Below are 27,587 nucleotides of genomic sequence, written 5' to 3'. Positions count from 1 at the left end.
CGGGATCAGAAGCCATTGCCTTGCGGGAAAGATCCTGATGAGTCCCTGTCATTTTGTTATTGTATGTTTAGTCATAAGTCACCTTTGGAGGATTTGTAGCCTCGTACTGAGAGGCTAGCTAATTCCAGTACTCTTGACTCTGGCTGGCAACAGCCTTCTAAAGCTGAGACCTGAGGATTAAGATAGAGAGACTTTTCCCATCTCCACTGGATTTTAAACAGTGAAACTGGGACCTTCTGCATGAAAAATCATATTCCACGCTGCCATTAGGTCTCTCTTTTGGAAAATATCATGTGAGAAGGGCCTATAGATTTAATCAGCAGCTTAAGTAAACAACTGAAAGACTTTGCAAGCAAAATGCTTTTAAATAGAAATGAAGACAGACACTCGATTCTTATATTTTATGAAAGGAACATGTAACATTTCTCCTTAATTTTTTAAACTGCACAGAAACCACCACATACCCTCCAAGTGTCCTGATTTTCCAGGGGCAGCCCTGGAATTGTGAAAGCCATTCCAGCTTCTGATTTGATCCCAGAAGGTCCCTGTTTCCCCTGCCATTGCTACCACCACCAAGCTTGGAGAGGAGGATGAGGCGGCGCTTGTCCCAAGTGAGGGAGCATCCTCTTGCCTCTCCATGGCTTCTGCTGCCAGCCTCCTCCCTTGGGCAGCTCATGGCAGCTGCTGGAGAGCAGGCAAGGAAGAGAAGAGGCTGCCACTGCCGAGGCCAAGCCTTACGTGATGGCTGGCTCTGTGGGGCAGGCAGAGGGCAGGACCACCCTGGGCAGGAAGAAAGGGGAGCAGAGTACAAGGAGTCTTGATTTAAAAAAAAAAAATGCTTTGTACATTCGCATCTAATCCTGCCCTTTATGAGATTTATTTCTTGGTTTGTGTTTTTCTTTTGTAAATCTACCAAAGAATGAAATAAAATAAAATTGGGATTAAGGGGTTTTCGCAGGATGTGTGCTGTGCCCTGTTGGTGTAGTGGTGACAGCTCTGTGGGGGTGGAGGGACAAAAAATGGGGAGGGGGTCATGGAGGGTCAGTTGCAGGGAGTGAGAAATGTCTCTATTTTCCCCCAATCCCTGAAAGGTAAAGGTAGTTCAGGTTTCTAAGTGTCCAGCTGAAAAGAACTACAGGAAAAGTGTTAATGATTTGTAAGTACTTTCCAGGAGATGTGATGTGTACAGCTTAAAAATACTGCCCCTCGATGGGAGAAAATGTATTTCTATTAAGGGACTAGGATTGTGCTATGCTTGTTGGAATTTTTGCTTGTGCACAGGAATTTAGCTCCAGGTCTGTGTCTGTCACTGAAATTGACAACTGCCTATGGCTCTGTACAATTGAAACGTAGATCTTAAATTTCACATCATTATCCAAATAAAATATATCTGCCAAAGGGGACTGGTATTACACAGTTAGAGAACTGCGATACCAGTTCTATGATTAACATATTGAGAGGAATATAAGAATTTCTCACCTATTTTCCAGAGGGAGACTAACTGGGGAGCTGGTGGTAAAGAGACTAATTGAACATGCTCTCTCTCTTAAGAAGGAAGACGCCCAGCACTGGGGCTGCCCATTCCACAAAAGCAGACAAGACCGTCCTTCATACATTACGTGTGCTTTCTAGGGGACAATTGAGTGGGGAAGCATAAAATCTTCTTACTTTTCTAAATAAGTAAAAGAGAGAACAAATGTTTCGTAATGTTCACAAGGTTCAAAACCATACATGCCTTTCACTTTGAGACCAAGAATATTGCGTGGAAGGAGAAGGGGAAATATTTTCCTCCATGTCATAACTTAAAGCCACCTACTTCAATACTGATAAGCCCTTATTCAGCCTTATTTTGGAAAAGGCTTTCTATTCTGCCCCCGCCCCCATTGCAGGCAATGGGAGTGAATAAACTACAGCAACTTCAGGGCTAACATAGTTAAGGACTCAGTTGGATGCAGGCCAGGAAAATGAAGGGGTTTGGACCCTGCAGAGCCAAGCTCATGTCTGACACACCCCATTTCTGGCCCTACCGCCACTGGAGTTACTTTCAGCTGTACAGTACATCTGTGCCCATGAAGCTTTCTGTAGGTATGCAAGGCAGCCTCCAGGATAGAAGTGCCAACCTCCTTCCACAGCCCCATGTCCTTGGTTGCACCTTGTCACCAGAAATGTCTGTGGCACAGAGTTGATTCTCTCAACTCTGTCTGGTTTACCAGCTACAGCCATTCCTAGATGACAGCCTCCTCTTTGGATTAGGAACACAGGCAGTTGCTTTGTACTAAGCCAAACCACTGGTCCCTCTAGCTCACTTCCATCGACACAGACCAGGAGTGCCTTTCCAGGGTCTCAGGAGCAGCTCTGTCTTATTCATACCAGAGGCGGAGCTAGCTGCTCCGGCACCCAGATCAGCACACATGCTGTTCCTCCAGGGGATGGGGCTAGCTGCCCGTGGCAAGCGGCAAGCATTGAGGAGATTTCACCCCTCCCATATCCAAGAATCTGCTGGTGTTCTCTGCTGATTCTCCAGAGAGGAGGGGCGGTTTTCTGCTCTCTACTTATTCCGCTCCAGCCTCACATCAAAGTGTCGGGGGGGGGGGAGAGAGAGACTGAGTGTTAGAGAGAGATCGTGTGTATAGATAAGGTTGCTGCTAAGAGCAGCTGCAGACACTCAGTGCAGTTCAGCATTTTCATTTAGACCTCATTTAGCTCTGTATATAGTTGTGTATTATAGTTGTAGATAGAATAAAGAAGATATTCTATAGAGCTGCTCTCCGAGTCGTTTACGCTCTGCTATACTCTGCTATACTCTGCTGTGTGATGACTGTCTTCTTGTTGGAGTGAATCTGGTGTTCACAACTCTAAGCTGTGAGTCCACAGCACTTTGACCTGTTCCTGTGCAGAAGGTGGTCTCTGGAAGTGCTACCCAGCTTGCCTGGCCCAGTCGGGGCTGAAGTAGATAAGTCCAGTCGGTGGCACTGGCTCAAGGGCGATGCTGACAAGCATCTGGGGGGGGGGGGGTTGCAAGCAGTGAGTGGCCCAGGGGGGTGCCGCCTTCAGTGAGCATCCCAGGGGGGCAGGGGGGCAATGTCACCCCCCTCAGGAATGACACCTGGGACAGACCGCACCCCCTTCCTCTGCCAGTGATTCATACCAGTACACACTAAAGACTGAGCCTGGGACATTCTTCATGCAAAGGCATGAAGCAGACTTCTGAGCTTAGTCCTTAATGTACAGTGCTTCAGGGCTGCCTTTGAGGTTGTCTCAGAAACTGCCAGCTAATGCAGGAGTGGAATCCCCAGAACCATTTCCAACAACAGCAAAATGAAAAGTGACAAAAATGAGAATGCAGAGGCTTTGCTTTTGCAATGATCATTAATCAAGAAAGCCCGCAGTCTGATGCACCTACGCAGGAACAAGCCCCATTGAACCCCATGGGAACTTGTTGTTATTGACATCTGTCCATCTCAAGAGATAATAGAGTGGGCTTCTGGGGGTGAAGCCAAACCATGGTGCTAGCAGCATCAAAGTTACCTCCCCAGGGTGCAAGCCTGAGCAGTGTGTGTGGAGGACCTGCAGTACCCAGCTAAAGGTAAAGGTAAAGGGCCCCTGGATGGTTAAATCCAGTAAAAAATGACTATGGGGTTGTGGCGCTCATCTTGCTTTCAGGCCAAGGGAGCCAGCATTTGTCCACAGACAGCTTTCTGGGTCATGTGGCCAGAATGACTAAACCGCTACTGGTGCGATGGAACACCGTGATGGAAACCAGAGCACACAGAAACGCCGTTTACCTCTCCACCACAGCGGTACCTATTTATCTACTTGCAATGCCATGCTTTTGAACTGCTAGGTTGGCAGGAGCTGGGACAGAGCAACGGGAGCTCAGCCTGTCACAGGGATTTGAACCATCAACCTTCCAATCAGCAAGCCCAAGAGGCTCGGTGGTTTAGACCACAGCGCCACCTAGAACAATACACCCGTCTCGGCCTCACCAAGGTGGTCCAAAGCAGTTCAATACAATTGGCACCAGCCTGGCTGCAGGAGTTGCTGGAAGGAGGCATACAAGGCGCCAGCCTGCAATATCTGCTCCTGTTTCTGTTTTCATCGAAATTTTCCAGCATCCTTAGCTGACCTGGCTGGCCCCTCCTCTAGGTTGGGGTCTGAGATGCTGCCTGGAGTGGTGCTTATGACACTCCCTTTGATTCTAGAATGGAATCCTAACCTGTTTGCGAGAGAATCATGGTGCAGCCAACAACTTGCTTGACTTGGCGGCTGGGGGCAAAATAGAAATACGTTGCAGAGTCTGCAGTTGTTCCTTGTCCTTCTGCTGCTTCCGCCCTTCTGGATGCATAACGTTGGGGTGGGTAGCCGAGTCAGGAGTGAACCTGGATTAGCAAAATTGAGAGGAAACCAAATTACTGTAGTTTGTGTATCCTTCAACAAGTGCCATTACTAACCATCCCCTTATTCCGTTGGAGGAGCAACAGCACAGTGGAAACAAACAAGGAAGCTTCAAAAGTACTTTCCCCAACCATTGGTAATGCCAGCTGGGACTGATGCAAGTTGGCATCAAATTTTAATCAGTCCCCACTTGCTTCGTTGGTTAATTAGCTCAATTAAGCCACCACCTTAATGATAAAGGTTTGTGATATGTGAGGTCAGTGTGTAGAGCCTGGGAGTTCTATTTATGCCTCCTTGAGTTCCATAGAAGAAACACCAGATATAAATGTAATTTTAAAATGAGCTTCGTCCTTATGATTTCCATCTTGAGACTGGTGCTATTTAACTTGCTAGCTCTGGGGTGGTCAGTGAGGCAACCAAGCTGCAAAAGAGACCAAATTATTTGGTTGAGACAAAATCCAAGCACTGTAAGGTGTGAAATCTAGACTTTTATACCCTTGGAAGTGGAATGTTCATTTGACCATCGTATTATTCTTCTAAAAACTCCTCATTCACTTAAAGCAACTGCAAAAATCCCTGAAAAACAGGGTATCACTCTTCCTTGGGGAGTGGGTTTGGGAAGGGAGGGAGAATCAATTTTTACGGCAGGAAATTTGCCCCTTAAGTTATCACTAAACCTGCTGATAATTAACACCTTCCATATCATTGGATCAGATAAGGGAGGGAGAGAATCTATTATGTTGATTCCACCGTCCATCTGGTAGTTTTTTCCCCGGAACTGGCTGAAGTAGAGCAGCAGTCATACATAACAGCCTCCGGTAAGTCAGCGCAGCACTCCTGTGGGGTTATCAAGCAGGCCAGCCCTCGGAGGCAGAGCAAAACCTTCCGCCAGGGAACTTCCTGCTAAAGTGTTTGCACCGCATCTCTAGGATTATCCCCACAACACCAACATATCATCTGGCTTTAAACTTCACGCCCCCTGGCAACATATACACTAAAAATTCTATTCCCTTCCATGTGCCTTCTTATCCTTTAGCTGTGTCTTCCAATTGTGCCTCCTAGCAGCCATTGGCTGAGGCTCACCCCTCACCACCCAACACCAAGCTGGATTAGCTGCAAGCCAATAGCTGGGGGTCAGGATTAAGAGGCCAGTGTGTGCTTTAATATAAGCTGCCTATAATTAATGGCATTATTAATAGCTTGACTGAAAAATTCATTAAAAAATCCATTAAAAATAAATACCCTTTTACAAAAGGCATTGCCTTGGGTGAGAAAAACAGGGGGGGAAGATAAAGCAGAATTGATTGGTGGTTTTCAGTTCAGAGAAAGACAGACCATAGTTCAAGCTGATTAAAATTGAACATTTGAGATTAAGCACTCTTGCCAAAATATTCTCTGTAGTTACTTAATATGAAAATATTATAAGATGTCACATTTAAACATCTTTTATAGAGAGAGGACTTGAGTATGTGATACGAGTTGCATGTCACTGCTATATAAAGTTCTTCTCTAGCAGAGAATCAGTATAGAAATCTGAAGTTAGCTGTATGATCCACTCCACCTCTCAGCTGCACACGGGGCTTTCAAATGCTTCCTCCAGTTTTTTAACCCCTAACAAAATGCCTTGGGAAACGTTTGCACTGAAATTTGAGCAGCTGTGGACCTTTGGTCCCTCTGTTTAGGACACTTTTCATTCTCTTCACCATCTGGCAAGCTGGTCTCTGTGGTGCACTGCAGCAATGCTCATTTTAGGCACTTTTCATCTCCCCTCTCGCCCCTCAAGCAAACTCCCCTTCCCCACCAGAATGTATATGCAAAAGGCTGGAAGCGTCAAAGGAGCCCAGCCACACCCAGGCCACGTGCCAGCTCTGCATGGACTTTGACTTTTTGCTTAGAGGCCCAGAGTCTAATGGCTCTCTCAGGGAATTTAAGGCTCGGAGCGGTAAGCCAAAGCCCTCGTCCTACTAAAGGCTAGAGAAGCTCGCAGAAGGGAGCAGAAGAGCCCAGTAGGTCACATCAAACACTCAAGAGATTCCCCAAGGCAATGGATTTGGTGCATTCGTTTAAGTTGGCCATTAGTGTCTCCACACTGCAGGTTACTTCAGTTTTGAGTCTTGGTCAGTTTCTCTTCTCTTTGCTTCACACAGATCGGCTGCTGGGTGCTTTTGTTGTATGAGAATATCTTGCACGTTTGAGTGTTGGGCTGTTCTACAATAAATGAAGTTTCAGCTTTGGATTAAGGCACATTTCTGTTAGCAGTGCTTTTTTTCTTTTTTAAAAAAGGTGCTGGTAGAGTTTAAAGAAGAAGAATTTGGATTTGATATCCCACTTTATCACTCCCCTTCAGGAGTCTCAAAGCGGCTAACATTCTCCTTTCCCTTCCTCCCCCACAACAAACACTCTGTGAGGTGAGTGGGGCTGAGAGACTTCAGAGAAGTGTGACTGGCCCAAGGTCACCCAGCAGCTGCATGTGGAGGAGCGGAGACGCGAACCCGGTTCCCCAGATTACGAGACTACCGCTCTGAACCACTACACCACACCATTAAGTTGTTATAGTAATTGCCACACTTTTAACATTGGGGGGGAGGTGCCGGTACTGTATACCATTGAGTACCCCCCCCCAGAAAAAAGCACTGTCCATTAGTCTTCAAAATATTGGTATGAGCTTTTGTGTACACACGAAAGCTCATAAATAAGAAACTTTGTTGGTCTCTAAGGTGCTACTGGAAAGAATGCTTTTATTTTCTTTTGACTACGGCAGACCAACACGGCTACCTACCTGTAACTAGAACATTAGTCTTCAATTAGGGATGTTAGAGTAATCCATTGAAAATGGACATTCAAGTGGATTTTCTTCCATCCACCTGTTGGACCCCCATCTGGCATGGGCTCTTCCTATGAATGCTCTTCATCTTAGTTTTCTACTATTTAAAATAAATAAATAAACATACGATGCATAAATTGCTTTGCAATTCACATTATCTACATATTCCTGAATGTATAATTGCTGCTGTCTCAACAGGGGTCTCATTCATTTTCTTTATTTCTGAAATGCTGTTTGTCTGCATATATGTTGCTAGAAACAGCCTACATAATGGGCGGGCAAACTAAGGCCTGGGGGCTGGATCCGGCCCAATCGCCTTCTCAATCCGGCCCGCGGACGGTCTGGGAATCAGCATGTTTTTACATGAGTAGAGTGTGTGTTTTTATTTAAAATGCATCTCTGGGTTATTTGTGGGGCATAGGAATTTGTTCATTATTTTTTTCCAAAATATAGTCCAGCCCCTCCCCACAAGGTCTGAGGGACAGTGGACCGGCCCCCTGCTGAAAAAGTTTGCTGACCCCTGGCCTACAGGCAGTAAGGCTAGAATCCTAACCATATCAACTTAGAAGTAAGTTCCCTTGAATTCAGTGGGTCTTCCGGGGTGGCGCCATCGGTAATGGCGGACTCCCTCTGATCTGGAGGGACCAGCTCCACGGGAAACAGGTCTTTTCCGCTACGGCGAAGCGGGGACCCTTTCACAAATCACAGGCGGATGAAGCCTGTGACCATGGGACTCGGCGGGCACCTTTAGCGCCCCCCCAACCCGCAAAGGAACCCACTAACGGGCACTGGAGCGAAGAGGGGGAAGTGGCGCGGTGCTAAGAGTCAACTGCTTCTTCCGTGGAGCGAAGCCGCACAGCCGTTGCCGGAGAGCGCTGCCTTTTTCCTGGGACAATTTGGCTTCTAAAATTATCACCCGTGACTACTTAAATTTCGGACAATTGGACTCTAAATAAGGACTTGCGTGCAGAAAGGAAAATCGGACTTAAAAGTTTATTTTAATTTGGCTCTGAAACGGGAAGGTTTAAACAGGAAATCAGCCTTCCGTTTCTTTGTAGATAGATTAAAGCAAAGACATGGCAAACTAGAGTTCAGAAAATCGCTTGTAAAAGATTAACTTCCATCATCTAAAATTGTTGAACCCCCTTCGGAAGCAGGAGAAGAGGGGGCATTTTTTTCGGACTGTTTAAACCTGCAGAAGTGAGTGTAAAGTAAAGTAACTTTCCACCGTCCTGATCCTGGAGAGGGGTGTCAGGACTAACTTTTTTTTTTTTTGAAGCTCATTGACCAGAGACATACGTTTTTGACAGATAGCTAAAAGAAGAGAAACATAGTGATTCCATTGTTCCCCTTCACATTTTAAAGGAACAAATATTGACAAAATATCTGAAAAAGGAAACTTTGTTGTTGGATTTGTCTTTAAAAGAAAAGAACAAATAGAAGTTTTTCCCCTAGAGGGAGTTTGTGAAACTCTAACCAATTTTGAATCGGGGAGCTTGCAGCTGTTACAGATTACGATCGTGGGAATAGACTTCTGACCTTGCAGGACAATGTATTCAGAAGTTCTGTTGGGAGCTCTCTGTAAAACAAGTGCCCTACTGGAACAGCTACATGAGAAGACGGACTTGATGACTGATGCGATCAGAAATTTTGAACAGGCAGTGGAAAATTATATGGAGCCCACCCAGGAATTAAATCAGGAGTGTGCCCTGACAGAACAGATAAGGGAAGAGGACGTTGCTGAATCTTGGGTGCCAGAGATGGAGGGAGCTGTGGCCCAGCAGGAACATGAGCTCTTGGATTTGACAAATGAACTTGGAAAAAGCCAGATTTGGAAAGATAAAGTTTGGTCTGGTCTGGAAATGGGGGGGGGTGGATAGACCCCCCTATGCAGGGATGTTTGGACTTTTCAAATCTGGCAATGGGCCGTGAGATGTTTGGGGTTGTGGGGGCTCTTAATTTTGGAGGGACTTTGAAACATGTTCTTAAATACCACATGGAGTTTAGTCTGGACTATGGAAAAGGGGCTGATTTGTCGAGAAGGGTCAAAAACATTGTTAAGCTGGAGTTCCCACGAGTGAAAGGAGCAGGAGACAAAGGAAAATATAGCTATAAATATGAAGAAGAGCCGCGGAAGGGACATGGAAGGGACTTAAGGGCCTCGGATATAAGGCTACCAGGTTAATGCGCTAGATCGATGGGATAAAAAGGACTGACAAAACCCGGGACCAGGAGGAAGGGACGCTGGATGAAGATTGGGTTGTTTTTTTTACTTCTTTTTTGTTATTAGGATTGTTTTATAAAATTGATGAATGTTAGAAAAATGTTGGAATGAAATTATTTGGCTTTAGTAAAAATGTTTAAAGAATTATGTAAGAATATTATGGCTATGAGAAGTTGGTAAAAATAAGATTTAAGTTTTAAACTTTAAGGTTTTTTTATAGTAAGATAAGATTAAAACAGATTAAGGTAATGTAATGACAGAATATTATGAAATATGGAAAGGATTTGCTGCGACAATTAACAATTAGGATACAAAAAAGGGGAGGAGGAGGAGGTCAAAGAAAGAAGGTAATGACAGTTAAGGATTTGAGAATATTGGACTTGTTTTTAATTGTTTGTGATATATTTTTGTGTTTTGAATTTGTATTGTTTGATGTGGTTTGTTTTTTCTCTTTTTTCTTTCTCTTTCTCTACTTTGCTTTCTTTTGTAACTCCTTCTGTGCAAATCATCATCATCATTACCACCAATGGAATTTAGTATTCTTCATTGTGATCTCTTTTGTGGAAAGATGTGATCTCTTTTGTTGCCTATTGACTTCATCAGAACTGCATAGTGAAACTCTTTTGCTGCCAAACATAAAACAACAGTTTAAAGCAGCCAAACATAAAATAATATCTACTGCAAACATTTAAAACATAGGTTAACTGGAGCATTATGTTTCAGCATTATGTTTCAGCAAATGCACACACAAATGACCATTTTCTGTATAAAATACACATTTATGAAATGATGTGTTGCATTACAAAAATGACTTGTATAAGTGGCCTTAGAATGTCTGTAAAACATTTAATATGTCTATAGGAATCCATACAACCCATAACTCAAAGAGCAAAATATCAGCAGGGTCCCAAATTGTCCTTCCCTGAGACCTGAGCAAGAGCAATAAGCAAGACGACAAGTTTATATCAAATTGTAAAATCAAGATAGCAAGGCTGCAGCCCTAGCTGGATTGAGTTCAATGGGACTTATGTCTATGGTTAGGATTGCAGTAACAGACGGTTTGTTTTATGTGTGGTTTCCTGTGTGTTTTATTGTTTTAAAGAAGATGGCAAGTATAAAAAATATTTTTTTAAATGTTGAGTAGCCCCTTAGAGACCAACAAAGTTTGTTCTGGGAATAAGCTTTCGTGAGCATGCACACTTCTTGAAATACCTGAAGGTTAGCGTTAGGGATAGAGTGAGAGTTAGAGGTTATGGTTGAGTTGGGGTTGAGGATACGGTTAGGGTAAGAGTTAGGGTGAGGGTTACGGTAAGGGAAGAGCTTAGGGTTAGGGTGAGAGTTGGCATTGAGTTTAAGGATAGAGTTGAGCTAAGGGTTGGAGTTAGGGTTACGGTTAGGGTTAGGTGATCTCAGAACCACTGGCAGTCATCTTTGAGAATTCCTGGAGAACAGGCGAAGTCCCGGCAGACTGGAGGAGGGCAAATGTTGTCCCTATTTTCAAAAAGGGGAAAAGAGAGGACCCAAATAATTACCGCCCAGTCAGTCTGACATCAATAGCAGGGAAGATTCTGGAGCAGATCATTAAGCAAACAGTCTGTGAGCACCTAGAAAGGAATGCTGTGATCACCAATAGTCAGCATGGATTTCTGAAAAATAAGTCATGTCAGACTAACCTGATCTCGTTTTTTGACAGAATTACAAGCCTGGTAGATGAAGGGAACACAGTGGATGTAGCCTACCTTGATTTTAGCAAGGCATTTGACAAGGTGCCCCATGATATTCTTGTAAAGAAGCTGGTAAAATGCGGTCTTGACTATGCTACCACTCAGTGGATTTGTAACTGGCTGACTGACCGAACCCAAAGGGTGCTCATCAATGGTTCCTCTTCATCCTGGAAAAGAGTGACTAGTGGGGTGCCACAGGGTTCTGTCTTGGGCCCGGTCTTATTCAACATCTTTATCAACGACTTGGATGATGGACTCAAGGGCATCCTGATCAAATTTGCAGATGACACCAAACTGGGAGGGGTGGCTAACACCCCAGAGGACAGGATCACACTTCAAAACGACCTTGACAGATTAGAGAACTGGGCAAAAATAAACAAGATGAATTTTAACAGGGAGAAATGTAAAGTACTGCACTTGGGCAAAAAAAATGAGAGGCACAAATACAAGATGGGTGACACCTGGCTTGAGAGCAGTACATGTGAAAAGGATCTAGGAGTCTTGGTTGACCACAAACTTGACATGAGCCAACAGTGTGACGCGGCAGCTAAAAAAGCCAATGCAATTCTGGGCTGCATCAATAGGAGTATAGCATCTAGATCAAGGGAAGTAATAGTGCCACTGTATTCTGCTCTGGTCAGACCACACCTGGAGTACTGTGTCCAGTTCTGGGCACCACAATTCAAGAAGGACACTGACAAACTGGAACGTGTCCAGAGGAGGGCAACCAAAATGGTCAAGGGCCTGGAAACGATGCCTTATGAGGAACGGCTAAGGGAGCTGGGCATGTTTAGCCTGGAGAAGAGGAGGTTAAGGGGTGATATGATAGCCATGTACAAATATATAAAAGGATGTCACATAGAGGAGGGAGAAAGGTTGTTTTCTGCTGCTCCAGAGAAGCGGACACGGAGCAATGGATCCAAACTACAAGAAAGAAGATTCCACCTAAACATTAGGAAGAACTTCCTGACAGTAAGAGCTGTTCGACAGTGGAATTTGCTGCCAAGGAGTGTGGTGGAGTCTCCTACTTTGGAGGTCTTTAAGCAGAGGCTTGACAACCATATGTCAGGAGTGCTCTGATGGTGTTTCCTGCTTGGCAGGGGGTTGGACTCGATGGCCCTTGTGGTCTCTTCCAACTCTATGATTCTATGATTCTAGGTCTAGGGGTAGAGTTTAGGTTAGGGTTAAGGTTGAGGTTAGGGTTTGGGTTTGGGTCTGGGTTTGGATTTAGGTTTGGGTTTGGGTTTGGGTATGGGTATGGGTTAGGCTTAGGGTTAGGCTTAGGCTTAGCCTTAGGGTTGAGGATAGGGTTAGGGTTAGGGTTAGCTTTTCCATTCAGTTAGGGTTAGGGTTAGGGTTAGGGTTAGGGTTAAGGTTAAGGTTAAGGTTAAGGTTAGGGTTGGATTTGGGGTTGGGGTTAGGGTTAGGGTTAGGGTTAAGGTTAACGTTAGGGTTAGGGTTGAGGTTAAGGATTAGGATTAGGGTTAGGGTTGGGGTTGGGGTTGGGGTTGGGGTTAGGGTTAGGGTTGGAGTTGGAATTGGGGTTTGGGTTTGGGTTAGGGTTGAGGTTAGGTTGGGATTAGGGTTAGGGTTAGGGTTACATTTATGGTTAGGTGTGGGTTAGGGTAAGTCTTAGGGTTAGGGTTAGGTTTGAGGTTGGGGTAGGAGTAGGGGTAGGTTTCAGGTTGAGGTAAGGTTTAGGGTAAGCGTTGAGGTTAGGGTTAGGGTTACGTATAGGGTTAGTGTTATGCTTGGGGTTAGGTTTAGGGTTGAGGTTAGGGGTTGTGTTATGGTTAGGGTTAGGGTTGTGGTTAGGGTTAGGGTTAGGGTTAAGGATAGGTTTAGGGTTGAGGTTAGGGCTACGGTTTGGGTTAGCGTAAGGGTTTTGGTTGAGGTTAGGGTTTGGGTTAGGGTTACGGTTAGTTTTGGGTTAGGGTGTGGGTTGAGGATAGAGTTAGGGTTAGGGTTAGGGTTATCTTTTCCGTTCAGTTAGGGTAAAGGTTAGGGTTAGGATTAAGGTTATTGTTAGGCTTAGGGTTGGGGTTAGGGCTGAGGTTGGGGTTAGGGTTAGTGTTTGGGTTAGCTTTTCCATTCAGTTAGGTTAAGGGTTAGGGTTAGGATTAAGGTTATTGTTAGGTTTAGGTTTAGGTTTAGGGTTAGGTTTAGGGTTAGGGCTGAGGTTTGGGTTACGGTTGAGGTTAGGGTTATCTTTTCCGTTCATTTAGGGTTAGGGTTAGGATTGAGGTTGAGGCTGAGGTTGAGGTTGAGGTTAGCGTTACGATTTTGGTTAGTGTTAGGGTTATGGTTCGGATAAGGATTAGCATTAGGGATAGAATTGGGGTTAGGGTTATGGTTACGGTTAGTCTTAGGGTTAGGGTTAGCGTACGTTTTGAGGTTAGGGCAAGGGGTAGGGTTAGGGGTAGGGTTGAGGTTAGAGTTAGGGTTAGGATTAGCGTTGAGGTTAGGGTTAGGGTTAGGGTTAAGGATAGGTTTAGGGTTGAGGTTAGGGCTACGGTTTGGGTTAGAGTAAGGGTTTTGGTTGAGATTAGGGTTTGGGTTAGGGTTACAGTTAGTTTTGGGTTAGGGTTTGGGTTGAGGATAGAGTTAGGGTTAGGGTTAGGGTTGAGGTTAGGGTTAGGGTTAAGGTTATTTTTAAGGTTAGTGTTAGAGTTAGGGTTGAGGTTGAGGTTAGGGGTAGGGTTTGGGTTAGCATAAGGGTTAGGGTTAGGGTTAGGTTTGAGGTTAGGGGTTGGGTTGGGGTTAGGATTAGGGTTGAGGTTAGGGTTTCGGTTAGGGTTAGGATTTGGGTTGAGGTTAGGGTTGAGGTTAGCAATAGGGGTAGGGGTAGAGTTAGGGTTAGCTTTAGGGTTAGGGTTAGGTTTGTGATTGAGTTTGGATTTGGGTTTGGGATTGGAATAATTTTAGGGTTAGGGGCAGGGGTAGAGTTAGGGTAGGGGTAGGGGTAGGGTTGATATTAGTTTCAGGGTTAGTGTTAAGGTTATGGTTTGGGTTAGGGTTGAGGTTAGGGTTATGGTTAAGGATAGGTTTAGGGTTAGAGTTAGGGTTAGGGTTAAGGTTAAGGTTAGAGTTAGAGTTAGGGTTGGGGTTAGGGTTAGGGTTACGGTTATGTTTAGACTTAGCATTGGGGTTTGTGTTTGGGATGAGGTTCGGGTTACGGATACGGATACAGTGAGGGTTGGGTTTGGGTTCAGGTTCGGGTTACGGTTAGGGTTAGGGTTGAGGTTAGGTTGAGGTTTAGGGTTAGGGTTGGGGGTACCGTTAGGGTTTGGGTGTGAGTATGGTTAAGGGGTAGGGGAAAGGTAGGGGTAGAGGTAACCCTAACACTAAAGCTAACCCTAACCCTAACCTCAACCCTAATCCTAATCTCAAGCCTAATGCTAAGCCTAACCATATCCCTAATCTTATTCCAACCGTATCCCTTACCCTAACCGTATACCAACCCTAACCCTAACTCTACCCCAACCCTTAACCCTAACCCTAACCTCAACCCTAACCCGAAACCCTAACGCTAACCCTAACCCTAACCTCAACCCTAACAATATCCCTATACTCAACCCTAACCCTAACCCAACCTGCAATCCTAACCCTAACCATAACCCAACCGTAACCCTAACCCTAACCCTAATCTGAACCCAAACCCAAACGCTAACCCTAACCATAACCGTTATCCTTACCATTACCATTACCCTTACCCTAACGCAAACCCTAACCTCTACCCTAACCCTAACCCTAACTCTACATCTAACCCTAACTTCAACCCTAACTCTACAGCTAACCCTAACCCAACCTTAACCAGATCCGTAACCCTAACCGTAACCGTAACCCTAACCCACACCCAAACCCCAAACTACCCCACCCCTAATGTCAACCCTAACCTAAACCCTAACAGTAACCCTAACCGAAACCCAACCCTAATCGTAACCCTAACTCTAACCCCAAACACAACCCTAACCCAAACCCTAACCCAAACCATAACCCTAACCTCAACCCTAACCATAACCCTAACCCCCATCCTGACCTTAACCATAGCCTAAACCCTAACCTCAACCCTAAGCCTTATGCTAACCCAAACCCTACCCCTAACCTCTACCCTAAACTGAACCTCAACCTCAACCCTAACCCTAAATCTAGCCCTAAAACTAACCAAAACCAAAACCCAAATCTAACCCTAACCCTAACACCTATCCTTACGCAAGCCCAAACCCTACTCCTAACCTCAACCCTAAACCTACCCCTAAGCCTAACCCAACCCTAACCCAAAACCTAAATGTAACCCTAACTTTAACCCTAACCCTAACCCTAACCTCAGGGGTAACCTTAGCCTACCCCTAAGCCTAACCCAACCTTTACCAGATCTGTAACCCTAAACCTAACCGTAACCCTAACGCTAACCCAAACCCAAACTCAAACCCCAAACTACCCCTACCCCTAACCTCAACCCTAACCCTAACCCAACCCTAATCATAACCCTAACTCTAACCCTAAACCTAACCTCAACCCTAACCCTAACCACCATCCTAACCTTAACTGTAACCTCCACCCTAACCCTAACCTCCACCCTAACCCTAACCCTAACCTCAACCCTAAGCCTTACGCTTACCCAAACCCTACCCCTAAACTCAACCCTAAACCTAACCTCAACCTCAACCCTAACCCTAATCCTAATCCTAACCCCAACCATAACCATAACCCTAACCATAACCCTAACCATAACCTTAGCCCAAACCCCAACCCTTACCTCAACTCTAATCCAACCCTAACCCAAACCTAACCCTAACTCTTACCTCAACCCTCACCCAACTCTAATCTCAACCCTAACCCTAACTCTAGCCCTAAAACTAACCCAAACCCAAATCTAACCCTAACCCTTACCATAACGCAGAACCCTAACCCTAACCTTAAACCAATCCAAAACCATAATGTAACCTCAACCCTAACCCTAACCCTCACACCAACCCTAACCCTAACCTCAACCCTAACCCTAACCCCCACTCGATCCTTAACCCTAACCTAAACCCTAACTCTAACCTCAATCCTACCACAACCCTAACCCTAACCTCAACCCTAACCCTAACTCCAACCTCAGTCCTAACCCAAACCTCACCCTATCCTTATTCTTTACCTTAACATTAACCCTAACCCTCACCTCAACCCTAACCCTAACCCTAACCCTAACCCTCACCTCAACCCTAACCCTAACCCTAACCCAACCCAACCCCAACCCTAACCCAAAACCCTAACCCAACCCTAACCTCACCCCTAACCCAAAACCCTAACCCTAACCATATCGTCAACCCTAACCCTAACCTCAACCCTAAGCCTAAGCCTAACCCTGACCCTGACCTTAACCCTAACCTCAACCTCACCCTCAACCGTCACCCTAACCCTATCCTTAACCCAAACCCTAAACCTAACCTTAACCGTAGCCCTAACCCTAACCTTAACCCTAACCCTAACCCTCACCTCATTCCTAACCATAACTCTACCCTCATCCATAACCCTAATCCTATCATCAAACCTAACCCTAACCCTAACCCTAACCCTAACCCTAACCCTCACCTCACCCCTAACCCCAAACCCTAACCCTAACCTCACCCCTAACCCAAAACCCTAACCATATCCTCAACCCTAAGCCTAAATCTAAGCCTAACCCTGACACTAACCCTAACCCTAACCTTAACCCTAACCTCAACCTCACCCTCAACCATCACCCAAACCCTATCCTTAACCCAAACCCAAACCCAAACCCTAACCTTAACCCTAACCCTCACCTCATTCCTAACCATAACTCTACCTTCATCCATAACCCTAATCCTACCATCAAACCTAACCCTAACCCAACCCTTACCCTAACCCTAACCCTTCCCCAAACCGAAACCTCAATCTCAGCCCAAACTTGAACCCGAACCCGAACCTCAACCCTAAGCCTAAGCCTAAACCTAAGCCTAAGCCTAACCCTAACCCAACCCTAACCGTATCCGTAACCCTAACACGAACCTCATCCCGAACACTAACACTAACCCTAATCCTAACCCTAACTGTAACAGTAGCCCTAACCCTACCCTTAAGCCTAACTCTACCCCTACCCCTACCCCTAGCCCTTAAACCAACCAAAACCCAAATCCAAACCCAATCCCAACCCTAACTCTACCTCATAGGTTTAGGGTTACAGATACGGTTAGGGTTGAGTTAGGGTTAGGGTTGAAGTTGAAGTTGAAGTTGAGGTTGAGGTTAGGGTTAGGGTTAGGGTTAAGGTAAGGTTTGGGGCTAGGGTTAGTGTTAGGGTTAGGGTCAGGGATTGGGTTGCAATTAGGGTTTGGGTTTGGGTTGAGATTAGGTTTAGGGTTAAGGTTAATGTGATGTTTATGCTTAGGGTTGGGTTAGGGTTAGGGTTAAGGTTAGGGTTAATGTTGAGGTTAGGATTAGCGTTAGCGTTAGCGTTAGGATTACGGTTAGGGTAAGAGTTCGGGTTAGGGTTAGGATTACAGAGAGAGAGAGAGAGAGAGAGAGAGAGAGAGAGAGAGATCACAAATGTATTGACTTGGCTGCAGCCAAGGTTGTGTTTGGGTTTGGGTTTTGGTTACCGTTAGGGGTAGGGGTAGAGTTAGGGTTATGGTTAGGGTTACTGTTGATTTACGGTAAGGGTTTGGGTTAGGGTTATGGTTGGGTTTGTGTTAGGATTAGAGTTGAGGTTGGGGTTAGGGTTAGGGTTACTGTGACGCTTATGTTTAGGGTTAGTGTGACGCTTATGTTTAGGATTAGGGTTATAATTAGGGTTGAGCTTTGGGTTCAGGTTGAGGGTTAGGGTTAGGCTTACAGTTAAGTTTAGGGATGCTGTTGGGGTTGGGGTTAGGGTTAGGGTTAGGGTCAGTGCTAGGGTTAGGGTTAGGGTTAGGGTTTGGTTTAGCCTTGGGGTTAGTCTTAGTCTTGGGGTTAAATTTAGGGTTAGGGTTGAGGTTAGCCTTAGGCTTAGGCCTGGGTTTAGTGTTGTGGTTAGTGTTGGGGTTACGGTTGAGGTTATGGTTCGGGTTTGGGTTAGCGTTAGGTTTAGGGTAGAGGTTAGGGTTAGGGTTAGATTTAGAGTTGGGGTTAAGTTTGAAGTCAGGGTTGTGGTTAGGTTAAGGGTTTTGGTTACAATTAGCGTTAGGCTTAGGTCAACTAAGGATGAAGGAAGCTTGTCAAATTTTGGTTTCTCTCAGTTTCTTCTTTTCTCAATCTTAAATTTCTGCAGCAGTTTGTAATTTCTTTATTTCATCTTTCCATTTTGGATTAGGTACATTGAAGCGGCAGAACAGAAAGTTAATCCTTCCCTTTTACCCACCTCCCAATCCCTCTGTCTTTAGTGAAACAAATAAATAGAAAGGCAAAGTCCGCCAGCTATTTTTCCAAAAATCTAACTGTTTAGATAATTTACTTTACTGGCTGGAAAACAAAGGGACCAGACAAAACAGGAAGAGACTAATAAAGAGAATTTAAGAGAGAGATGCATTGAGAGAGGGGGAAGACAGGGTGTGAAGGACATCTATTGGCCAGGAGGTGTAACAACAGGGAATTGATATTGGCATTTTACTTGGAAAAGGGAGCTAGGGGGACACCCAGAGGAGGTTGGGGGAACTTCAATAGATTAATAATAATAATAATAATAATAATAATATGCATTTGGAATAGAACATATAAACTTTAAAGCATATAAACTGAACGAGTGTGCAGTCGACCTTGTGACAGCAGTTGAAGAACCCTTGGTCAACGCATCAAGGATGCTGGACAAAATTCAGGAGCTTGGACAAATAGCCAGTTTTAAGCTTAATAAAACTAAAACAAAAATATTGGTGAAAAATATGACATCCATTTAAAGAATTGTTACAACAGATGAGAGAAATATCGACAGAAAAGAAGGTTAAACATTTAGGAGTATGGTTAACAGCAAAAAACTCAGTATCTTCAAAGATAACTATATACCTAGGTGGAGAGAAATAAAAAGAAACTTAGAGGTATGGGGAAGGATGAATTTGTCTTTTTGGAGAAGAATATTGACTATAAAAATGAATGTGCTACCAAGAATATTATTTCTGTTTCAATCAATGCCCATGATCAGTGGGGCAGGGCACTTTAAAGAATGGCAAAGAAAAATATCTAAATTCATCTGGCAGGGGGAAAATCCAAGGATAAAATATAAACTACTGATAGACTCTAAAGAAAGAGGTGGCTTTTCTCTGCCAGATTTGAAACTATATTATGAAGCGTCCAGCCTATGCTGGCTTCGGGACTGGATATCATTAAAAATACAGATATTTTAGATCTAGAAAGTCATGATAATAGGTTTGGGTGGCACACATATTTATGGTATGAAAAAATGAAAGTATATAAGGGATCCTTGAACCACTTGATAAGAAAATCTATTTATGAGGTATGGGAGAAATGTAAAAAATCTCCCCATTAGAAGCAATATCTGTTAAAAAATTAAATATGAGAGGTGATTGGGGAATTTATAAAGAGCTGTTAACAGAAGTGGAAGATCAGTTAAAATTGAAAAAGTTTGAAGACATTAGAGAGTTATTAACAGACTGGTTACAATACCCTCAATTAAATGATGCCTTCAAACTCGACAAAAAGAAAAGATTTGGTACAGAGATGTCAAGGTTTGAAAAAGATCTGTTGGAAAATAATGTGTAATCACTTTCAAAAATGTACAAATTTCTTTTAGAATGGTGTACTAAAGATGAAGAAGTTAAATCGGTAATGATACACTGGGCAAGAGATTTTGGTTATAATATACAGTTTTCTTCATGAGAAAAGTTATGGAAAGAGAATTTGAAGTTTACAGCCTGCTGTTCGTTGAAAGAAAATTATATGAAAATGATGTATCGTTGGTATCTGACACCTAGAAAAATGGTGAAAATGTATAGTGCGCTGGAAATGTAAAAGAAAAGAGGGTATGTTTTATCATATGTGGTGGTCATGTGGGGTGGTAAAAGCTTTCTGGGAAATGATATATAATGAGTTGGAAAAAATGTTTAAGATAACTTTTGTTTAAAAAAACCGGAGGCTTTTTTGTTAGGCATTATAGGTGCGGAACTACCAAAAGAAAATAAGAGTCTTTATGTATGCAATGGCAGCAGTCAGGATGCTTCTTGCCCAGAGATGGAAAGAAGTAGAAGCACCGACCGGAGAAGAGTGGCGGACCAAGCTGGTGGAATATGCAGAAATGGCGAGACTGACGGGAAAGATCAGAAATCAAGAAGACCAAGTATTTCTAAAAGACTGGAATAGCTTTTTAACATATTTGAGAGATCACTGTAAACAGCTGAAATCACTGGCAGGAATACTATGACAATTGTAATGGAACATTTTGGATACGATGATTATATAACAGATAGATTACAGTAAAAGATGCAGGAATAAAATTTAGAATGGAACCCATGGAAGGGAGGAAGGAGGTCGCAAGGTTCGGAAAGAACCCTGTTTTTTTTTAATGTGTGAAAATGATACGTTTATGGTGTATAACTTTCATGTAAAATCAATAAAAGCACACTTAACTTTATATAAAAACACACTTAACTTTTACCCTGCACTTTCTAGGCAAAGAACCACACTTTAAAGTGCCATATCCAATTTTCTTTTTCTTTTGCCTTGGTGCTCCCCTCCCTGCAAAAACCCTGCTCTTTAACATTGAATCAGAGCAAACAGCAATTCAGGCTTTCCGAAGATTGCTGTTTGCTCTGGTTCAGCTGTAAAGAGCTGGGTTCTGCAGGGAAAACACAGTGCTTTGAAGTGTGGTCCTGGGACTAGAAACTTGGCACAAAAGGAGGTGTGGAGGAGCTGTCAGGCGGAGCCTCACCCCGGGGCCAGAGATGTTTTGCCCACAGCACAGCAGGGCCATCAATTGCCTCATTTGCTTTCTCCTGCCAGCGTTTGCAGCTAAATTAGATCAAACATCAATTTGCAGAAAGCCCAACTGGTGTTTGTTCCATGGGTTTTCCTGGGGATTTGTGGCAAGAAGAAACAAAAGCTTCTCACTTTTTTATTGAGTTTTGGGGAAAAAATTATACATATAAAACAAAACGATTTCCAACATTAAAATACAGAGTTCTTTCAAACCCTTAGACCTTCCTTCCTTCCATGGGTGCCATCTTTAAGATTAAATTTACTGCATCTTTTAACCTTATCTATCTATTATATAACCATAATTACCATTAAAAAATTCCACATTACAAGTTTCTTTACATCCCTGCCAAAGATTTTAACTGTTTACACTGGTCTTTTAAATTAATTACAAATTTACTCCAGTCATTTTAGAACTTGTTTTGTACATTTTAGCATTTTTACTCGCTGTTAGATACCAACGATACATCATTTCCATATAATTTTCTTTCAAGGAACAGCATGCAGTAAATTTTATTTCCTCTTTCCATAACTTTTCCCAAGATGAAAGTTGGATATTATATCCAAAGTCTCTAGCCCATCACTGCCTTAACTTCTTCATCTTTTTTATGCCATTCTAAAAGTAATTTATACATTTTTGATAGAGCGTGTTCTCCTTCATGGAGAGCACGTATTGCGGGGTGGGATCGTATAGATGGCCATGGCAGTGACTGGGCTCTTTTTGGGTTGCTGGGGAAATTTTGATGTTGCCAATTTGTGGGATGGACCAAGGTTTTATATACTGAGCATGCAACATTGACCATTCTCTTTCACTGCATGCACCGGATCACCTACCCACCTTCCCTAATTTAGGGCTTTTGCGTTTGACCTTGCTATGCCTGTCATGGGGTCGCCTGCTTTGGGGGCAGGGGCCTGGTAGGAATTTTGTCCACTTGGCTGATTGGCTGGTGCCATTTGGTTTTTGCCTACTGCGTAGCAAATCATCACAACTTGCAAGGTTGCGGTTAGACACTGGTTAAAAAATTGGTTGGTGGAGGGATGAGGATTGGCTGTGCCTGCCCCCCCAATGCTGTTGCTGCAAGGGAATTCCATTAAAGGAGTCCAGGGGCTCGCCATGCTTTCATCCAAATCCCTGGCATGGGGCTTGGGCCGTGCAAGCCCCTGGGAGCATTTGGGGAGAGGTGAGGGTGCTCCATTTTCTCCCCAAAATGTTTTCCCTTACTGGCTTTCGCAGGGTTGCGGAAGTCAGTTCTGTCCCGGGGCGGGGACAGATAGTCATAACCAATGCCTAAGCAACCACTCGCATTTATGTATTTTAATAAAGTTGTGGTCAAAATTATGCCAAAAACCTTAAACAAAAAATCTGTGTGAATTGTGATTTATTTTTGGGGGTGGCTTGGGGGACCTCGACATGCGACACTTTCGAAATAAAAACTTCTCAGACCTGTGCCTAGAAATCAAATGGAAATGTAGATGAGCCCCCAAAATGTTACACAAATTATTATTAATACTGCTATAACCAAATAAGCTTTTGGGAAGACCGCCCCACTCCTGCTACTTACATAAGGGCTAAGACAAAACAGGCTTCCGAAACAGTATGAAAATGTAGGCATATTATCTTAGTTGTTTCCCATAGTGCCTATGCAGTAGATGCTGTTCCTGCCAGATTATAGCATGGAGGATTCAGTTTTCATCATTGTTCCCCTGAAAATAAATAGGATGACTCATGTGTAACTGGCTGGGTTGTGTATTGGATGTCCAATCTGGGGGTATCAATGAACTCTCTCATACTCCTTCCCAGGAGGGCAGAAATATTGCTCCTTGGCTCAAAATTCCTTCTTGGCTCTTTGCGCTGCCAGCTGTTAGGTTGAATGGCAATCAAACTCTTTGTGCCTTGGAATTAAAAGGATCCTGGAGGCTATGTTAGATCCCACCCTATCTCTCGAGGAAGAGCGATTCTGTGTTCAGATCATCTCTATGTCGCCTAAGGAGTATTGCTAAATTGTTTCCGTGGCTGCGGCAGGGACAGGCAACGCCTGCCTTCTTAAACTATGCATAATGCCATGCAGCGTGTCACAGTGGCCAAATCTTTCTGAGCATGCAATGGGCAACTGGTATCAAAAGTGCCAATCCTTGAATGCAAATCGTCCACAGGCTGCCACCACTACTGCACATATATTTTTATGGCATGGTTTATTATAAAAAATATATAGTATGAATTAGGGCTGTCAACCAATTTAAGAATTTGTCATTAATGCGTAATCTACCCTTTAACTATTTAATCAATCAATTAGGTTTATAGGCATATCTGTATGACCAAATATCTGAAAATGGTTGCCTTGGTGAAGAAAGGAAGGGCACGATGATCCGCAATTTCACAAACAAAAGTTAGAAGAAAACTTTTGCCCATAGAATATTAGAAGGAAAGTTCCCACAAATGCAATGGGGGTTCTCCTTTCCACCCCCAAATTCACCCTGAAAGGTGAGGGGAACCCCCAGAACAGTGGTGAGAGGGAATATTATTCCGTCTGACAAACAAAAAATGTTTGTGCTGATGGAACAATTGCATTAGCACAACATTAAGTTCCACCCTATAGGATTATACTGACATACTGTATTGTACCACTGCTAAAGGAGCCTCACAAAGCAAACGAGTGTCCTGAATTTACAAGGCCCTGCTAATTGCCAAAGTTACCAAAAGGGAAAGGCCAGAGTAAGATGGAAGCAGGACTTAGGTTATGTAACTGAATATAAAGAGTGGGGAAAACTGTGGACAAAAAAAATATAAATTTTACGGCATGTTATTTAATAAGAGAAAACTGTCTGAAAATGCACCTTAGGTGGTATTTAACACCAGAGAAATTGGCTAAAATGAACAAATCACTTAGTAATAAGTGTTGGAGATGCACAAAGCAGATTGGAACCTTCTACCATATGTGGTGGACATGTCCAGAGATCAGAAAGTTCTGGGACATGATCCATGAAGAAATAAAAAAGTTACTAAGAACTTCACATAGCAAAAGACCAGAAACATATCTTTTGGGAATATTGAATAGTGATATTCCTAGAGAAAATACTAAATTCTTTCTGTATGCGACATCAACAGCGAGAATCCTGGTGGCTAAGTACGGGAAGGGTAACCAGGTACCGACCAAAGAGGAATGGTTATGTAAATTATGTGAGTATTTGGAACTGGCCAGATTGACAGATATGATAAGACTAAAGCCAATGAATACAGTCAAGAAGGAATGGAAGTGCTTGAATGATTATTTAGAAAGACAAGGTTCTAATGTAAAAAATTGGCTGTGTCTAGAATGACCTCGTGAATGGAAAAGGAGAAACATACATACATATCTATATATTAAGATGAAAATAATACTGAAATAAAGATAAAATGTGAAATGTGAAAGGAAGTGTTGTGAGAGTGATGGAAGTCTATTATTACTAATATTTTGCAAAATAGTGTTTATTGTAATGAAATATTATACTTTTCTTTATTCTTTTACTCTCTACTTTTCATTGCATTTTTTTCTTTTTCATCTTTATTTTTTCTCTTTATATTATTCTTTATGTATGATTTGGTATTGATGTATTTACTTTGCAATAAAAATATATATTAAAAAATATAATAATAAATAATAAAAATTACCAATATCCACTGAGCATGAACAGTCCTTGTTGCAGAAGATTGTTTTATTACAATTCCACATTTTAATTTGTTGCTCATGTTATTTCTCCTAATTCTTTCTGGCTTAGCATATGGTGCTTAGCAGAGATGGGCTCGCACGTCCTGCGTGGCCTCAAATAAATGGGTTGCAGCTCAGTAGAAAACTCAAATCAGCCCAATTTACTGCAGCCACCCTTCCTTGTCAGTCTCTCCTTTCCGCAAGGATACAGAGGGCTCTTATTATTGTTGCTGGAGATTGTGAAGGCTTCCAAATGGACCAAAGCTTTGCATTCAGACAGAAGTTCCAGAGGGGCCACTTTCCAGTTGCACAGATATATCATTTGCCACTGGAAGTGCCTGTAATTCCTGGCAGCAGGGCCGTCTTTAGCATATGCACTGCCAGGGTGCAAAGATGCGGCCAGCACCCCCAAATTTAGCCACTTCCAAATTAACTACTTTTATTGAGCTTTCTGGGGAAGGGGGAAAGCCAAAAGCCAAACCCCCCCACTTTTTAGAGGGGGGCAAACTCAAAATTGTTGAGCTTTTTTTGAGAGGGGAAATTGCTCACCTGTGACAACGAAATACTGCTTTTATTTCCAGACTCATCAGGTATATTTGATACTACAGAGTAACAGAGCGACAGAGGAAGTGGGCGGGGACTTTCGCGCCATTGCTTTTCACTGCCACCAATCAATAGGGACTGGTATACAGTAGGTATACATTTGGCACCCCCTAGAATTTGGTGCCCGGGTGCTCCACACCCCTTGCACCCCCGGGTACAGAATGCCCTGCCTGGCCGCCAGGATTCATGGGGACTTGTGAGCATCCACAAACCCCAGCTGACCCCAAATGACAGCTCCGCAAGCTTATAGGAGGATCTTCAATACTGTACTTGAATTGGGGCTATTTGAGAGAGGGAAGTTCCCCTAGTGCAGGGGTCTGCAACCTGCGGCTCCGGAGCCGCATGTGGCTCTTTTACACCTTTGCCGCGGCTCCGGGGCGGATACTAGCGAGGGGAGGAGGCGCATTGTGCGCCCCGACACTCCCCACTGTGGTGGGTGCTGTACTGGCTGTGACGTCGCATGGGGGCGGTGCGTGCGTTAGTCACGCACCGTCCCGACGTCACCTTCCCGCCCGCTGTCAGATCGCGGCTCCAGAGATATATTTGTTTTAAATGTCGCAATGGTTTTGCGGCTCCCTTTTTTTTTTTCCTTCAGAAACAGGTCCAAGTGGCTCTTTTTGTCTTAAAGGTTGCAGACCCCTGCCCTAGTGGGTGGCCAAAGGGACTGAGGTAGCCTTTCAACTCCACATATTGATTTCAGCCAGATTCCTTTGAGCAGAATCCAAAGTACCTTCTTCCACCGAGTTTTTAACTCAGGATTTGCTGACGCCAATGTTTCCCCCTTGCCCTGCAGCTCCATAAACTGCTTTCTAAGCTGAATGCATCTTTCCTAAATTCAAAAAGGATATAGAGATTCTTTCTGCAGTTCTTGCCTGTGAAGACAAGATACATACAAGGTAATAATTCCATATTTTTTCAACCTACATTATCCACTCCGGTGGAGTGAGGTGGTGGTGCTACAGTGGATTAAAGATGTCTCTTTTAAAGAAACGATGGGTGGCTGTGTGCTCCACTGATGCCGAGGGCTAGAGCACAGCCTACATGGAAGTAAAACAACAGCAAACAACAGCAGCAGCAACATAGAAGCAGGGACTATCTCTGTAATAGAGCAGAGAATCCTTAGACTCAGGCCAAACTGAACATTATGGTAATTGCATGGATGCAATTAATAAACTTGTTTCTTTTTAGAAACTGTAAATAGCAGCTGGAGGGATTGAGCAGCCCTGGGACCACAGGGGATAGGGAGGGAGAGTTTAATACTCTCCACCACACCACACCCCAACTAGAGTTCCAGCAATACAATGCAAATAGCAGTTTCAGGGGAACAATTTTCATCAGAACCACAGTGCGGAGTAAGAGTGTATAGAAAAATAATTAGATATTATTTGATATTTGACAACACTTGGTGGTTGGCAAGCAATACTATTTAATCTTTAACTATATCTAATCTTTAACATAAAATGATTATTTAGCATTTTATAGCATTCAAAAGCTGAAATGCAATGGCATGATGTATTTGATAATCATGAGAGGCTTCATATTTGATGAATGACAAAACAATGCACGTACAACGTTTAATTTAAAAATTCACATTAAGAATTATTTTCGGTTGGTTATGTTTTGTTCCTGACATGTTATGACTATTGGATATCTGCAAATCTTTGTAACAGCACTGTCATTTGCCTGTGATACTTGTTCTCAAAAATTCATCAATATATTTTTTAAAGGAAGAAATTGAAAAGTGTGGTGTAATTTTGGAAATGCTCCTTTCAGTTCTGCTCAGTTTTTTCCTCCATTGCTATCACTGAGACCTTCCTCTCCCCTCCTGCATTAGAAAAAAAAATTCTTGGGGTCAGTATTTTTATTATTATTTGGATTCCTCAGAAGGTTCAAAGTTAATGAGCAAAGAACCACTGATGGCAATCTCTGCTGACTGATCTAAGTCTGACTGAAGTTGCTTACAAGGAAATAATCTCATTTGGTAGAATTATAAACTGGTCATAAACTAAGATTCTTTGAGTTGTGAGGCAAACAGGAGCAGTTTGTATGCCATTCTACTTCGCCATAGTCTTTCCTTTCAACTTCCCCAAGTAAGAAAAGGAACCTGCAAGGGCTGAAGCTATTAATTGAATGAACTGGTACATTTGTAAATTGCATATTAAAAGCGTGGATTTTTAATTGGATTCTAATTGGAGCCAGCCCTCATGAAAGGGTGCTCAGTGCTGAGG

General features: G+C 43.4%; 1 long non-coding RNA gene across 1 annotated transcript; it reads right to left on the bottom strand.

Annotated features, from left to right (window-relative positions):
* Nucleotides 1–13: 13 nt before the first annotated feature.
* Nucleotides 14–26,212, bottom strand: LOC309528867. The gene is made up of 5 exons (XR_014217938.1): nt 26,090–26,212; nt 7,175–7,316; nt 6,496–6,603; nt 4,217–4,379; nt 14–170 (listed from the first exon to the last, which is right to left on the bottom strand). It is a non-coding gene; the product is annotated as an uncharacterized lncRNA (long non-coding RNA).
* Between the last annotated feature and the right edge of the window lie 1,375 nt (nt 26,213–27,587).

The sequence above is a fragment of the Podarcis vaucheri genome (assembly GCF_965113315.1).
Source record: "Podarcis vaucheri genome assembly, chromosome: 3".
Lineage (NCBI taxonomy): Eukaryota > Metazoa > Chordata > Lepidosauria > Squamata > Lacertidae > Podarcis > Podarcis vaucheri.
Note: the sequence above shows the minus strand (reverse complement) of the source record. Positions and strands in the feature narration are given on the sequence as shown.